The sequence below is a fragment of the Lissotriton vulgaris genome, chromosome 12 (assembly GCF_964263255.1).
Source record: "Lissotriton vulgaris chromosome 12, aLisVul1.2, whole genome shotgun sequence".
Classification (NCBI taxonomy): domain Eukaryota; kingdom Metazoa; phylum Chordata; class Amphibia; order Caudata; family Salamandridae; genus Lissotriton; species Lissotriton vulgaris.
The window spans coordinates 136031833-136048361 of record NC_141700.1 but is presented as its reverse complement, the minus strand read 5'-3'; the positions used below and the strand labels follow the sequence as shown (position 1 = coordinate 136048361).

Sequence of the window (16529 nt, the reverse complement as noted above, 5' to 3'; positions counted from 1 at the left end):
TTTTTTTCTAAGGAGACATTTCAGATAAAATGTGAAACCCTGTCGCTGTTACTTATAAGACAGCTCCAATGGTGAGGGTTCTGGAAGGGCATGGTCTTTTTTTACGTAACCCCTTGGGCGTGCCCACCACCATGCAGCAGAAAGAAAAACAAGCATAATCATGGTGGGTGAGAGATAGGAACAGGGGGAGGGGGCAGGGGTGAGTGATCGAAACAAAGTGGAGGGTGTGAGGTGGGAACAGGGCGGAGGGGTGAGAAGAGGTTGGAGGTGATGAGAAACGGGAGAGGGTGAAAGTGAGAGATGGGTGGAGGGTGAGTGATGAGAAGAGGGTGCAAAGATGAGAGGAAGACAATAGTGAGGTGGATGTGACATATAGGAGCGGGGTGCGGAGGCTGGGGATGGGGTACAGTGCGCAGAGTTAAGAAAGTAACAATAGTGTGAGGTACCAGGAGAGGGAAAGGAACCGGACGGATGAGTGAGAGAAATAAAGAACAGTGGCCGAGGAGTTCGGATTGGGACAGTGCGGAGGTAGAGGTGGATGAGTTGAGAAAGAAACAAGCGGGTGGGGAAGAGATGTTTGGGGTAGTAATAGACACCGTAAGGGTAGATGGGTGAGGGATCGGTGGATAGGTGAGGGACTGACGGATAGACCGGCGAGAGTCCTGGTCGGGTGATTGACGGGTAGAATGGAGAGAGAGGAGGCGAGATGATTAGGAGAAGCAGTTAAGAAAAGTGAGAGAGGTGGGTGCAGAGGTGAGAGCGATAAGTGGATGGGGGACTGCAGGAGGGAGCGGAGGGCTGATGGGTGAGTGCACAAATTGAGGGATGAAAAGCGGAGGAGTGACTACTTGGGGAGGAATGAGCGGTTGGAAAGTGTTAAGGGGTGGGGGGAGGAGTGGAACGGTCCAATGGTCGAAGGATGTGTGGTTGAGTAGAGGGAGCCCGGGTGGAGCCGTAGGGCATGGCTGACAGTGGTGAAAGGGGGAGACCTGCAAGAATGTTGTGATGGGCGGAGGGGGAGGCAGGGTAAAAGTGTGAGCGGCTTAGGCAGGACGAAAGGCTGAAGTGTGTGGGAAGAAGTTAAGAGAAACTAGGAAAGGCTATAAACCTCCGATGTTTGGCATTCTGTAGCCCCACGGACAGAAATATGCAGAGAAGGATACGGTTGTGAAAGAACATGCTGACCAGTTAGAATAGAAAACAAGAAATAAAGATTATTTCAAAGTTACCTTGGCGGGGCTTGCTGGGCATGCTTGTGTGCTTCCCAGAGAGACAGGAGATTGGGAAACGCACGCGCGCGGCTGGCGCCGATCGCTTTCCAGAGCGTGCGCGTGACATCTCCTGTCTCCTGGGAAGCAGACCCGACAGCATTAGTATCGCGCCTGCGCGATGGCATATGGCTTCGCCATATGCATCGCAGGCGCGAGACCTAAAAAGCAATGGAGGGGGGGTGGGAACGGAGACACGGACAGCGGGAGGGGGGGCGGGGGAAGGCAGGACAGCAAGCACGAACGGGGGGGGGGGGGGCAGGACGGCAGCAAGCACTCACCAGAGGACGACTTCTTCCGGCGGCGGTCGGGGCAAATGACAAAATAAAAGGCTGCAAAAAAAAAAAAAAGAAACGCCCACCGCCGCATGACGTTTTAAAAGGGGCGGAGAGGGAAAAAATGTACGGAACGCCCATGAATCGCCTCGAACAATGACAGACATATCTCTCTTCCAATGGCTAGCCTCCATTTATGGATCTAGCCAATGGAAGAGAGAGGCGGGACAAAGCCACATACTGCTTCTCAAAAGATTTCGCCAGCACGAACGCTGCTGCGCAGCGGACGCCAGGCGAAACCTAAAAAGCAGCAGGATCTAACCAGTGCAAGTGTTAGAGAACTTGTCACCACACCAAGAGAATGCATACGAATACCAAAAGCAAACAAACTATGTTAATTTTATGCACTGGAATGACATGTATGATGCTAGTGATAAAACGCAGGATAGATAATGCAACCATAAAACAGTCCCACAGATGAGTCCCATCCAAAGCTACATTATTCCATCAGTCATAGGTGGACCGGACAATTCATGATTTTAGGAAAAAGGTGGAAGTGATCGAGAGATTCACAGGGACAAGAAGCATATGAATGGACCACTAGCTGAGCTCTGCCTCAACAGTCAAAGGAGACAAAGAGGTATATAAGAGCTTAGACCAGAATAGAACTATAGACAAAGCACATGAGAATAGATTAAAAAAGCAAACACAAGGAGATGATGGACGGAGAGCTGAAACTTTATAAACGCCCACCCCCAGTCACAAATCTGGGCTGAATCCATCATCGTTCTTTAGCTCACTTCGCCACCCGAGTTCAAGCCAGGTCTTCCCTGGACTGGAAACAAGCATCTTGGGTACCGGTTTCGGGATAACACCCCTCATCAGCCAAGCTAGCTGGAATCCAGTGGCAAAGTGAGCAAGGGACACATCTGTGCATACCATGGCAGGGATGTGGAATTCCTATAGCACGACGCCGAGGACATATTGTTTGGGGTCAAGGGCAACAGGTTTTAATGTGTATTTTGTCCTTGGGACGAGTAGGCCTAACCCCTTACAGCACAAACACTTTGGCTGCCAGCTTACAGTAACACATTATGGATCAGGGAAGAGCAATATCTGCAGTTAAGGTAATATTTATATCTGTGTGTTAATGCCGTTAAAACTTGTATTTATGGTTCATTAATGCAGAGCCTTTATTATTAGGGTGAGTGCTCCAAGTAAATGGTGTAAGCTCGGACTGTACTACTGGCAGTGGTTCCAGTATAAAAATATGCACACATGTTTTCAAAGTTTAGCAATATGAGGCTATGTATAATGCTCCCAGAATGCTCTCTGGTTAGATGCATATATTTGCAGAGGCTTGAAAGCAAGCTTGAGGAGTCTTTGTTTACAGAATGAAATGTTCATTAAAAAATTCAAGTAGGAAAAAATTAATTTGGCTATACTACTGTAAAATGTTTACGTACCATTTCTTTGCAACATCATTTAGTAAAATGTGTTAATTTATGCCAGCATATCCCAAAGATATTCATAATGCAAAATCAGTGTAACCATTTTCAATAAGATTGTGAGAAACATAAAAATAAACATGCACTGGCAAAGCCAGCAGGTCTGAAATTGATGGTCAGCATTTTGGTTTTGTCAATGTCTGACTTGGTTTGGCATGGTTTTTGTAAAACCAAATTAGTGTGGGAGCTGCCGGGCCTTCACCGTTATAACAAACATTGGCAAAAGCAAAAATAGATTTGGGCCTCAAAAAGCACACATTGCCACCGTAGTTCATGGCACTGAACAAATCTACTTTGTTTGCCGATATGCTCATTGTGAAAGAGCAGAATGCGGTTACTCACAGTGAATCCAGCTGATAGACAGAGAGAGTGAAATGAAATTTTAATAAACGTAAAAGGCCATGGTTAACGCTAGACCTAATTAGGGGGCCAATTATTTTAGAACGTCTCAAAAGTGCACCCATGGTATATGTACTTGTATTACGTGCAGATATACAACTTTCGTGAATTCACAAAAAGTTACAGAAGTAGGCCAATAAATAGTACTCCTAGAAAATATTTGTGAACTGCATTTTAGCATGAGCAAATATGCATGTGTAGATTTGCTCATGCAAAAATCTGAGTGTTTGCAAGTTCACTTTCCCTCCAACCACTTTTTTTCCCAACCCAGAAAGAAGTTTCACATATGCCATGGTCAGGAGTTAAGTTCCAACCTTTCTCAGTATGGGAAAAGGTTAGAGAAGAGTTGGTGAAAATCCTTAAAACATACAAGTTAGTAGGTTTGCACGGACTCAAAAGGGCATTCCAACCCTGGAACTATTGCTTACCACTACCTTCAGCCCCATTATGTAGATCTGTGGAAACGAGGCAACATAAGGGAATGGCTAGATTACAAACCCTACTAAGTTATGAGCCTGGCATGATCAGAGAGGGTATATCAGAGATCTTATATCATGAGACTGCTGCCATAATTTGTTGCCGCATTACATGGCACAAAAGGGACAAGTGGATTTTGTTACAGGACAATAAGATTTGTGAAGCAAACTGCCCCATGGACAATTGGTTATTTTATTCAATTCTACACCCCTGAACCCTGCCAACTGAGGTCAAACAAAGCAAACACAAGGCGAGCAAAATAACTATGGACTAAACCCATATCTGAGACTGAGGGTGAATGTTCAACATTCCATCCATCATCTTTTTGTGTTGCATTTTCACAATAAGTGGGAAGGGTATGCCCAGACGTGTGTCCCAGGCAGCCAGTAGGAGAAACGTGGATGCATAGTGTGAGGGAGCTTGCAGGCAGTGTTGACATTCGGGCACTAGGACAGACAGTGAGAGAAGGCTTGGGAGACAGAGACAGCTGGTAGAACAGGCACTGGTACTAAAACACTATCCTCTTTGCCTTTAATTCATCATTAAGCAAACCTTGGAAACCACGAATGAATAGTCAATATAGCTAACAGTACATCTTAGATTAAAAGCATTCTGTATTTTCATGAGTACTCTCCTTTTAAATGGCATAATAATACCAATAGTATGCAACTCTGGTTGGCAAAAACTATTTTATATTCTAATTAAAAAATATATAGATTTATGAATATTATTTTGTTGTAAAGCTCAGTTGATTTGCCAGTGCTCCTCGACAACCCCCAAGGAAACTCTTCCCTGGCATTCACTGTTCAAAAAATATCCTGTCAAGTTAACACAGCATCATGTAAGCTAGGAAAGGGTGTATAAACGTCATGTTATATTCATGCAGATGCTCTCAACTACGACAAGTCACCAAACGCATTAGGGCCTGAACATTAAACTCCTGCTAAGGTAATTCTTTGTGGTGACTACTGGATGTGGTACAGTTTTGGCAAACGTGCTGTACTTAAAGTAATTATGAAATTAATGTTGTAGTAGTGAATGCAGATGACAAGTGAAAAACCTGGCACCCTCTGACTAATAAAAGCGGTGCTTGCCAAGAACAACAGCTTTAAATAATGCCAAAGGCATGCAGGAACTAACAACAGGTGTGGGCGACCATGGCTGTCAGAACTGCCTATTTCCACGCTGCAGGATAGAGCACACACTCTATTCAACCTATGTTGCCGCTTCTTAAAAGGGAACCGTTCACAATATATGTATTTGTAAATAAACTAAGTATCTACATAAAGAATCTAATTTAGGCGTTGTATTCCTCCCTTTTTTTCTTCTTTAAGTACCAGTCACTACTAAAATACGTTTTGAAAGTGCGGTCAGTGTCTGCAACAGTCACTGTGTTTTGCTACGAGTCCTAGAAATGTAGGACAGCCCCTACTTCTAAATGTCAATCTCACCTAAGGTGGCCGCTTAGTAAAGACATCTCATTAGGTTTAACCCGAAAGAAATGTCATCGTGGATCCCTGCGCTTATCCAATACACTTATTAAGAACTCCCCAACAATAAGGCCGAGTCCATCCTGGTTGTACTTACTTCCCTGGATAGGGTAAGGTTACCGGTGATGAAGCATGACACAAGAGCGTGCAAGGTTTCCTTATTCAGAAACGGTGGCCCATGAGGCACCAGTGTTCAATGCAGACATTTAGACCAGGTTGTCCCATTGTGTGTGATAAGTGCGACAGTCCCTATACCATGTGCCTCTAAACGAATGAGACTCAGAGCTTCACTAACCTATATAGCTCCGCAAAATGCAATGAATATGGCGAGCCAGCACATCAGTGGCTATTTCGTAGTAAAGAAAAATATCAGGCAATATAAAGGGCTCTTCCCAAATGCGACTTGGTGTGCACAGTCACAAAGAAGAAGGGGGTTTGTGCCACAAGGTTTTTCCTCCACCTACTCAAGTCTCCTTGCTGCATGGAAGAAGTGAACATACCCTAACACAGGTCCCACTCATTCCGGAGAAAAGATGACTAATGGCCTCAACTAACCGCGCACACAGGCTCAGTGTGCAGACGAGCTCAGAGGCACTTTCAGGCCTGCCACTCTCTCCCCTGCCAAGAAATACAACCGAGTAAAAAACACAAGCCGCATTGAGGAAGAGTCGGAACAGAAGTACGGCGCCACCGTGAACATGTTGTATGCACAAGTACACACACGGGGAAGTACAAAACAGGAAGAAACAAACCTGTGCCCAGCTGCAAAAACAGCTGCCCTAATTACAGGGTCTTCTGCTGTTAGGAGCAGGGGTAGTCTGTGGAAGATAAGACGAGGGGAGGGTTTCGAGTGCAGGTCCCCCGATGTAAAGAAACGTATGGCCGTTAAAAGGCGAAATATTGCGTGGGGGTGGGATCGGGTTGCAAAGGAGTCTGTGGTCGATAAGGAAGGAGCGCTGGTATCATCAGATCGACATCCACCAATGCAAAAGATATAAGGCCTATAAGGGGAGGAATTTGGGGGTTGTCTGGTTTATACCCCACGCAAAGGGATCTGTAATTGATTAATATGGTGGGCAGGACGGGTTCACATCAATCGATGCAAAGAAACACCTAGCCTTGAAAGGGAGAAAATGGGCGGAACGTATGGGCATTAAACGGAGAAAGGGGGCGGGGTCTGGCACCGCGATGTAAAAGAAACCAGTGATTCGTCACAGGAGGCCGTACGGGATTCACACCCACCCAATGCACAGAAGCGTGTGACCTGTGATGGGCGAGTTTCAGGTTCAGACACTGACTGATGCAGAGGAGGGGTTTCGGGTCCACATCCACCCAGGCACCTGAACCCGTGGCTGAGGGTGCAAACTTTAACGGGCTCAGCCTCAGCCAGATGTGGCGTGAGACAAAAATCCCCTTGCTGGCAGCCGGTAAACAACGCCACCTAAAACCACTACAAGACAGCCATGTGACGATTATTCACCAAGGAGAGGCGGCTTGCTGTAGGCTAGCCCGGAGGCAGGTAAACATCTTCAGAAGTGATGCCAAACACGCGCCTCGAAGGAGGTGCGCGACAGTCTACTGGGGCAAAGGCGACACTCGAAAGCAAAGAGAGCACAGAACGAAGCTCGAGGCGATAACATACATCCATACACAATCAGTGCCCGATAAGCCAGCCGCTGGGTCAATGCACCTGATGCAGAGGTAACCTCAATAAAGTACAATACCACCGTAGCCGACCTAGCCCGCCATCTTCTAAGGTCAATGAAACCCGTGCCACAGCAGTGCTGATATGGAGTTTTGAGAGCTTTGGTGATTGGTGGCTATCCACGTTTTCAGTTGCAAGTGCAAAGATAGTCCACAGGCCAACACACAAAAGACAATAATGCAGCCTAGCGTACTTCCATCTCTTTATAAAGACTTTATTATCGCTTTACTTTAATATGTCTTGGGGTCGCTAAACACTTTATAAACTATATTATATATGCAAGCTGTACAATGACTGCAAAAACTAAATAAAACAAGACAAACACTTCTGTCTGAAAAATATATAACCGTGGGCCTTAGTTACTACAAACGTCTAATGCGAACGGAAGCACGCTCTACAGGACAACAAAATTATACAGCAGTGGTAACTAAATTGGGTGGTAAAACAAGACAGGTAATTTAACAACAAAATGCAAAATACGCAGCACAGCCTGTGGCAATATTATCCATGTAGTTTGGCATATTAATACACATACGTACATAAGGATACACCGTGGTATGAAAAATACTGGGATTGTTTAAGAAAATAAAAGTACACACGTTCACCAAAAACCTATGAATGAATTAATTAGTCTTACATATTTACGGGAGCACCATTCCATTAAAGCAGCCCTTACGTAAAATAGCAAACACTTAGGTGTAGATTTACGAACTTGTTATGCAATGTAGCTCAGTAAGTCACCTTACTGCGCTGCCTGAGAGGGAAAGCACAGGAATGCAACCTATTGGAGGCACTTCCTGCCTTCTCTTCTGCGCAGGTGCCGTTTTGGCAGTCTAGTGCCAACGCGGGCACCCTTTCATCATGTTGCAAAGGTGCCTTTGTTGCATGCAGGATTGTTTTTGTGGAGAAAGGGGACCTTCCTGCACATAAACAAACCTTGAGAGACATTTCTCTTTCTATGTGTGTTGCAGGAAGCAGCACACATAGGAGGAAGTAACGTATGCCTATCTTGGGAAGCCGTATCGTTTTGGCACATTCCCAGGTTTACCAGCCTTCCCAGGGCGGTGTAAGGCAACGCAGTAGTTTGAGTTGCATTACTTTACTCCAGATTTAAGGAGCTACTAAAAGGGCCACACAAAGTGGCCTTGAAGGACTTCCTAAATCGCACTTAAGGTTTGCGTCACACATGATCCACGTTCTATGGTGCAATCCGGGTCGTAAACATGCCCCTTTCTGCAAAGCATATGGTGCACTTGAGCGAAACAAGCCGATATGTGGAGACTTCTTTACATAAAGTCTGCCTTTTATGCTGCAAACCTAGTTATAATTTACATTTCTCTTGCTTCTGGGGTTAGTTTACTACAGAACCTATAAGAGCACCGGTTTTCATTAAGCAACAGATCTGCCTACTGTTATATGTAACATATTTATTATTTGTACATCATGCTAGAAAGTGCTCTATTGTATTTTTGTGGAGAGCTACATATTAATGTCAATAAATAAAGATAAGTAGCAGAATTCTCAATAAACTTTCATCCACATATAAATTCTTCGATACAAAAACGATTTAATTTTAGGAGATTTGTTTTCCATGTATTGAAAACTTTCCAGTACTATTGTTACATTGATAGTCACACGCATTTTAAGAGCTGCTCATGTACCATATGATGAGTCCAAAGATAGGTGTAGTTTAATAGGAGCTTCTGTTATTCACGTGGTACGGCCTGTACACAGATAAAGGACTTGTCAAGGTCCTTGAGCAACTCTTAAGATGTGTATGAATATAAACGTAACAAAAGACTGGAACGTTTTTATAAGTCTGATGGAAAGCGAATTTCTTTAAAAAAATTACATGAAATAAAAGTTTTTATACTGAAGATTATCAAACAATGTATCTGGGACGAAAATATATTAACAAAGCTGCTGCTTTTCTTTTTATGGATACATAAACATATTACTCCCCACAAAAAATACAATAGATTGTTTCAATGTGTAAGCCAGGAGGACGTCTGACTTAGTGGGCGGAAGGACCCCTAATCAGTTAACCCAAATTGGAGAGAAATGCTAGGAGGCACTTCAAGATTGAAAGCAAGGGACATTAAAAAAATTATGCAATGTGTTTCAGTTCCTCTGCTTCATTCTGTTTTGAAATAAACTGCCGCTTTGATAACTGCATGTGATGCAAACATGAACAGTAATTCATATTTAAAGAAAACATTTTCATGATGAGAAACGAATCGCTTTTTCCACACTGTTAAATTACAAATACATGCGTAGCATGTTTTCCAGTATAACTGATGCAACTCCATTGATTCGAGAGGGTAACAAGAGCTGGAAAAACAAACTTTTTAGTCCCTAGATATAGTGGTCTACAGCTAAACTGAGATTAGTTATCTCTATAAACCTTCCTCACATTGGGCTGAACGTCATTCGGACTTCCTTTTACAAATTTCTGTTTTTTTTTTAGCAAAAACCAATCATCTAACAAACGTGGTTTGAGAGGTTAAGTGTGTCAAATCTATAATAATGTGGAAAACAATACGAGTGCAGAATCGCATACTTCCTTCTGAATATAGGTGATAAATGTGGCACCAGGCGCGAAGGTGGGAGGGCTTTAGGGGGAGCAGATTCAGCCAAAGGATTGCTGCTTTTAGCAGGGTTAGTCTAATTATTTATGGATTTCTAGATGTGCACTAGCAGTATTGGCTAGAAACATACGGGTGGGAAGTTGGGAACTGCATAAACGCTAAAAACAACAACACATGCATTGAAAGTCCTAAAAGGGGCTTAATGGTGCTGGATCGATTGAATAGGTGCTTAGGGAAATAAACATAAACACTAAATCCATATCGGTGTAGAAGAGGACATGGCATGGATTCTGAAGCATCCAGGTGTAGCCTCACGGCCAGAGCTGCCGACTTTGGAGCCGAGGAACCAGGTTCCAGCCTCGGATCATGATTCTGGGCAATTTACTCAATCTCACCGTGTCTACCAAAAAAAAAAATGAATGTGTATTTGTGTAACGTAACTGGTGCTCATGTAAAGCGCTCAGTCGAGTTCGCGTTATATAAAACTGCAAGGGACAAAAACTGTTAATGGAAGGGTGGTGTATTTTCTCTGGTTGAGTCTAAGTACTCAAAGGGGAGTGTGCCGAGATATGTCTTGTCATAAAGCAGAAGAGAGATACAACTCCTGGGGGTGGTACACATGCAGTGGTCTCCTTTAAGCGCGGGGCTGCACATATCCTGAAATTGTATTTACTCTCTGGGGACTGATAATGTGGATTGTTGTAAATGTCACAGGGATAACAAGTGTGCCGCTATTGATTCGGAGGCGATATCGGGGTGGAGCGTGATGGACCACCACAAGGCATTATAGGTATCGCGAGGGAGTGACATATCACACAAAGGTGTGTTGTAGGAGAAATTTAGGAACTGAGGGAAACAGAATGTCAGAGGGTGGGCAAGGGGATGTGTTTAAATCGCTTCCAGTGGCGCGGTGAATGTGGTGGCTTCGGGGAGCAGTTTGTACACACCTCCTGGATGTGCATCATTTACTCACCTTATTCAGACACCCCCCTGCCCTCCAGGGGCGGGGTCGCCGCTCCATGCATGGAGCGCTGAGCTCGGCCGCCACTCTCTCCCTCAGCGCCGGGGATCCGGGAGCTGAGGGCGGAGGGGCTGCCGGGGCGCGGAAGTGACGACACGCGACACCGCCACGTCTGTGAGGGGCGAGCAGGCCCCGCTAGTCTGTCTTCGATGCTGACGGCAGCAGGTACCGTTATCTGCTAGTCTTTCTTCCCTGTCTATGAAGCAGGAGTTTTTCAAAGCGCGGCCAGGCACCCGCCCTTCAGACAGCTCCAAGGGACTTGATGTTCGCGTGTTTACACTGTGCCTGGCTGCCTTTAAACCGGTGATGGCATTGCAGCAAAAACATTCCGGGAAGCCATACCTTTGGGGTTTCATGACGTGGCAACATAGAAGCGCCCTAAGTCCTGAAAAGTAGAAGCTGACAGTCAATTTATACGTTTACTTTTACCTCTGCTCCAAAGAAACTGGCAACAAGGACAAACATGAAAGTACACCTGTTCTGACTTATTTGACCGTTTTTGCTGTTTTTAAAATACATCATGGAGTTAAGGCACCTGCTGCAGTAACCTTTGTGTGCCAAGCAAATTTCTAAAGGATAATATGAGGGCAAAATAACTCTGGTGTTTAATACACATGCTGGAGAGATCAGTGTTTAGTCTAGTCGCAATATGACTCGTCATCATCAAAATATCTTTATTCCGCTGAGGCCATAAAAGAAGAGCAACGCCATTAGAACAAATACATGTTCCAAGAGTATCATGTTGTAAATACTATCTGTATTTCATATCTCTATGATCCCTGTTCTCTATGTACTCCCCACATTCAAGAATATGTATTACTGGCACTCTACACTCCATGTTCTCTTTGTGGCAGTTTGTAGACTGGTCAGTAGGTGTTGGGTCACTCTCTGCTGTTCTGAATAAACCACTTCAACAAGCTACTATGCTTTGGAACATATTTACTACATTTATGCAGACGATTGACTGCTGACCAGAGTAAGAAAGAACGTAGTTAGAGCGGAGTTCACGTTGTGAGAAAACGTATGATTTGACAAAAGCTGAAAGGACCCATCGCAAAAGAACCCACTGGTATTTGCTTGCATTTACAATCGATAAGAGAAGGAAATCGGCAGAATTTACGGCGAAGATCGAAATCTTAAGAAAAAGGAAGAAAGTGTACCTGGGAACCGTTTGAATCGTGAGTAGAGCGCGCGGCTCTAAAGAGTTTCCTAGCAACCCAGCGAGATTCCATGAGTGGAGTGAAGGCGCCATCTGTGAGAGTTTCTCTCCGGATATTGGAATGAATGGGCGGAAGTGACGTATCGCGCTATGCGTGTGACGTGCGTTGCAAGCCTCGTTTTAATTCAGAGGCTATTTTGAATGTTTTACTTCACACAGAGTGAACGTAGCTCCCACATGGAAGTCGAGCATATTAACGCGTGTGGGCAGAATTCAAACAGCAGTTGCCCGCGCGTGTTTTAAGACGATTATTGGGAATCTGTTTAGCGATCCACAGGTGAATTAACTATATAAATTTGAATTTGGAAAATATTTTTGTTTTGAATATTTGTCCATTATCGACTGCCTGTAATCCGCTATATTGACTGTCTCCTCTAATTAAGCAGGATTATTCTGATCCTTTGGTTTATCTTGTCATCAGCTTACTACAAATTCGAACTTTGTGTCAACTTTAAGTCTTGTGGTCAAGAAAAGAAATCAGAATGACACAACAGGTCAATGTCACCCTTCCTCCTTCATTTTTGAGTGAGCCTTGTAATCCACCCATATCTTAGGAAGACTGGTTCATTATGTTTGATAATTATTTGGAGGCACTTGATGGAAAAGAGTTTTCTGCTAAGAGGTAAAAAGCAATATTATTAAGTACATTGGGTAAAGAAGGACAACAAGTTTTTAGATTTTTACCAATGGCGTTACAGGCTAATGGTCAAGCTATCAAACACTAGTGCGGGCAGGTCCCCTTCTAGTGTTTGATTGCTACTTTCCCCATCGACCTGCCTAAATTGATGTGGGGTCCCCCTCCGATTTAATGGTCAAGCTATGCCTGATGAATACACGGAGGCAATTTCAAGACTAGAAGTGAGATTTTCAAAAGAGGAAAATCTTGTTATGAATCGATATAAATTTTATACACAGAAAACAGAAGTGTCAATCGATGATTTTGTTGCTCGTTTAAGCGAGCTATCCATAAAATGTAAGTTTGGCGCAATGAGTGATGAACTCATTCGTGATCAGTTGATTGTACAATGCAACAACAGAAAAATTCAAGAAAGATTGTGGACAGCAAAGAACCCCACGTTAAAAAGAGCAATAGAGCTGGCAAAAGTTATAGAAGAATCCGAAAAGTGTATAAAAGTCATTGAGAATTCAAAAAAAAAAGTTTAGAACAAGAAGTCACTGAAGTTCAGAAAAGAGCTGTCATTCAGATAGTGGACAAAAAATATAGATGATTCAGTGGCTGTGGTGAAAAATAAATTTGAAACAAACGTGAGGAAGAACGTATCTACAAATAAGTTCTGTACAAGGTGTGGCAGAAACACCCACACTTCGGAGGCTAGATTTTTCTTTGCTGCAAACAAGGAGTGCCTCAAGTGTGGTCGTCTTGGTCACTTTTCAAAGATGTGAACAACAAAAAACAGACATAAAGCTGCAGTTGTGGAGGATTACACTGATAATTGTCGAATTGTAAGAGATGAACTATTATTTGTGGATGATGTTGACATTGTCAATGAAGATGATATAAGACAAACCAGACCAAAGGCTGTTTTTGGGATAGATGGACATGAAGTTTCACTTATGGTGGACACTGGGTCAAGATACACCATCATTCCCCAGTCTACATTCAAAATGTTGTGGAATGGCAAAACATGGTTAAAGAGTGATATCTCCCCTAAAGGTTTCCAAGGGGAAACTATAGACATTGTGGGATACTTTGAATCAGACATAGTTTTCAAAAATAGATCTACTAATGGTAACATTTATGTATCATTTGATGGTCCTCCAATTTTGGGTTGGGTGTACCAGTATAATCTATATATTCTCATAAACCCAATAGCACCTGATCAAATTATGGTTCTTGAAGATGATTCTATTGATTCCATGTTAAATGAGTTCAGCTCTGTTTTCAAAAGCGAACTGGGTGAACTGAAGGGGTATTCTCACCTCATTAAAATAAAATAAAAATGTTTACCTATTCAACATAAACTGAGAAGGATACCACTCGCTATTAGAGATGAGGTAACATCTTTGTTGGGGGAGATGCTTCAGAGTGGAGTCATTGAGCCAGGTGGCGGCGTCCTCATGGGTTTCTCCGGTCGTGATTTCTAAAAAATCGGATGGAAAGTTAAGATTTTGTGTTGATCTTAGATCTTTGAACAAATGTGTTATCGCTGATACATTCCCACTGCCCAATATCGGTGAATTGGTGTCCACTCTTGATGGTGCAAAATTCTTCTCGAAGTTGGATCTCAAGAGTGCGTACCACCAAATAAAGTTGCATGATAGTTGCAAGCACCTCACTGCTTTCATCACTACTGAAGGGATTTTTCAATTTACCCACCTTCCGTTTGGCCAATTTCAGCGGGCAGTGTATTCTAGCGTATGGTGCTGTGATTTTTAAAGGGATACGGAAGGTTGTGTATTTCCAAGATGATATTCTTGTCTTTGGTAACTCAGTGGCTGACCATAACCGTGTACTTAGAAAAGCTCTGCACAGGATTTGGGACACAGGTCTTACTTTACGTAGGGAGAAGTGTTCATTTCTGGTAGAACAGATTGAGTATCTTGGTCATGAGATCTCAGCTTCTGGAATCAAACCATAGAAAGATCTATTGGAAGCGATACGCTCTGCCCCATGTCCTGTAGACAAGGATCAACTTAGATCGTTCATGGGGTTGATAGAGTATTACTCTAAATTTGTAAACATTTTTTCAGGGAAGAGAATTTGTTTGAGAGCACTATTAAAAAAAGGTTGTAAGTTTGTTTGGGGTTCAGATCAGAAATCAACTTTCAACCAGATAAAAAAGGATATATGTGAGGCTAATGTACTTGCATCCTTTGATACTAAACGTGTTTCGATATTGATGGTAGACGCAAGCGCAACAGGTTTAGGTGCGGTGCTTCTACAAAAACACAGTGAGGGTGAACGTCCAATTGCTTTTGCCTCGCAAACATTATCCTCGTCTGAGCAGAATTATTCTGTAATTGAGAAGGAGGCATTGGCAGCTGTTTGGGGCACACAATATTTTCGTACATACCTTTGGGGGACAAATTTCATTCTAAAAACAGATCACAAACCCTTAATTCGAATTTTATCTCCTGGTGGTGCAATTAGAGGTTCACCGAGATTGGCGGGATTAGCTGCAAAATTATCATTTTGAGATTCTACATGTCCAAGGCTGGCAAAATTTCCAGGCAGACTGTCTTTCTAAACTCTCTATTAATGATGTTAATCCGAGTGATGATGCTTTAAACTTCAATGTTACGGATGAAAGTGTAGCTTGGATCCAGGATGTATTGTCAGTTAGCAAAGGTTCTTTCTCGCAGGATGAATGGGTCAAAGCTATGCAAAATGATCACATCTTAAAAGAAGTTATATGCATGGTTAAACAAGCTTCAAAAAGGGAGAGTTGTCTCCATGTCTCTGTTCGCCCTTATATCAAGGTTTTAGATGAATTATCTACTTACAGTGACAATATTCTATTGCGTTATGACAGATTGTTCCACCTTCAGAACTTAAGAATAAGCTTTTTAGTATTGCACATGAGGGACACCTTGGTCAGACCTTAACTCAACAAAGGTTGAAAGCAAATTTTTGGTGGCCAAGGGTAGACTCTCCGGTTTCATTGTGGGTTGAGAATTGTGAAAAATGTAAAGAAGGTAAAAAGAGACTGAAAGTTGCTGTTGGTACAACAATGGGAAAGATAGTTTCTCAGGATATTCCTTGGCATACCATTTGCTTAGATTTTATTGGGCCTATGGAAGAACTTAATTTGCATCAACGGTTTGCCATTGTATGTGTGGGTGTTTTCAGTAAATGGTTGTTTGTTGAATTTGTAAGAGACATTACAACTGAAAGTACTATTAAATTCTTAAAATCAGAGGGGCGTGGCTAGCAGCCAACGATGGCGGCCGCAGCTTAGGGAGGCTCCCGGGTAAAGACGGCTTTCCACATCAATCCGCACAAATATCCTGATCCACTCCGGCTCCAAAGGGGGAACCGGACCCAGAGACCGTGCAGCGACCGTCTCCAGAACTTTCCGGTGCGGCGAAAGCCCGAAACAGCACATTGCCGCAGGCCGAAGGCGGAGGAGGAGCCGGGCCTACACGCGGCCACGGGACCACGGAGCCACAGCCTGGTAGAACCCGGCCGGAAGCAGCCAGCAGTCGGGACCGAAAGACCGGAAGTGCCGGCTCAACGATCGCTTCCTACCGAAAGCCCGCGAACTCTCTCCGAAGCGTCCGGAGCTCGTGTGCCCGCCCTCCAATCACCTGTTGACCCTCTCCGGGCATAATCAGCGCTGCAGGAGACTCAGAAGACGACGGATCCTCCAGGTTCGTCGCCGCCATTACCCGGCGAAGACGACCGGGGAAGTCACTGTGCCGCCTCGACAAGAACCACGCCATGTCGCACAGAGGCCCCAAAAACACGACAACCCAGGCTAAGCTGGACAAATTTGCATACGACCGACGCTCGCCACCGCAAGACCAGCGCAAAACCGTTGGAGGGAAAATGGCGGAGGCTGAGGTGGGGAAGAAAGCCACACTGGACGATGTCCTGGCGGCGCTGGCGCAGGTACAA

The 16529-nt window shown here is 44.0% G+C and overlaps 1 protein-coding gene across 1 annotated transcript in view; it reads right to left on the bottom strand.

The window, feature by feature from the left end:
- Positions 1-10810, bottom strand: part of ATP8B2 (ATPase phospholipid transporting 8B2) — a 470208-nt gene extending 459398 nt beyond the window's left edge. Inside the window, exon 1 of the mRNA XM_086947594.1 lies at positions 10684-10810. The gene's annotated coding sequence lies outside the window, so the exon portion shown is untranslated. The remainder of the gene's footprint in view (positions 1-10683) is intronic.
- Positions 10811-16529: the final 5719 nt, after the last annotated feature.